A 606-nucleotide genomic window follows, 5' to 3' on the forward strand; every position below is an offset into this window, starting at 1 on the left:
AGTTGACCCTTTTTCGAACAAAATTTAGTATGTAGTGCTAACTTGACACCATGCACCATTGACGACAGAATTGAGATATTTTAAAGGTTACAACGGCATTAATTGTAGCTTTTTTGTTGTAAATTTGTTGTGGAAAGAAAAAATTTGTAGCGCTTTTTTTTAGAAAATTGGCATGTGGTGCTAACTTGACACCATACACCTAGTCGATAGAATTGAGATATTGAAAATGTTATAACGGCATTAATTGTAGCTTTTTTGTTGTAAATTTGTTGTGGAAAGAAAAAATTGTAGCTTTCGTTTTTTAAGAAAAAATGGTATGTAGTGCCAACGTGACACCATACACCTAGTCGATAGAAGTGAGATATTGAAAAGGTTACACCGGAATTAATTGTAGCTTTTTTTATTGTAAATTTGTTGTGGAAAGAAAGCTACAAATTTTTTCTTTTAACAACAAATTTTAAAGTTAAAAGCTACAATTAATGGCATAGTAACATATTGGATACCCCCATTCTATCGACTAGTTGTATGGTGTCAAGTTAGCGCTACATACCATTTTTTCTTAAAAACCGACAGCTACAAATCAAGTGTCAAGTTAGCACTACATAC

This window comes from Rhagoletis pomonella, unplaced genomic scaffold, assembly GCF_013731165.1.
Source record: "Rhagoletis pomonella isolate Grant_MI unplaced genomic scaffold, Rhpom_1.0 Rhpom_scaffold_00005, whole genome shotgun sequence".
NCBI classification, from domain to species: domain Eukaryota; kingdom Metazoa; phylum Arthropoda; class Insecta; order Diptera; family Tephritidae; genus Rhagoletis; species Rhagoletis pomonella.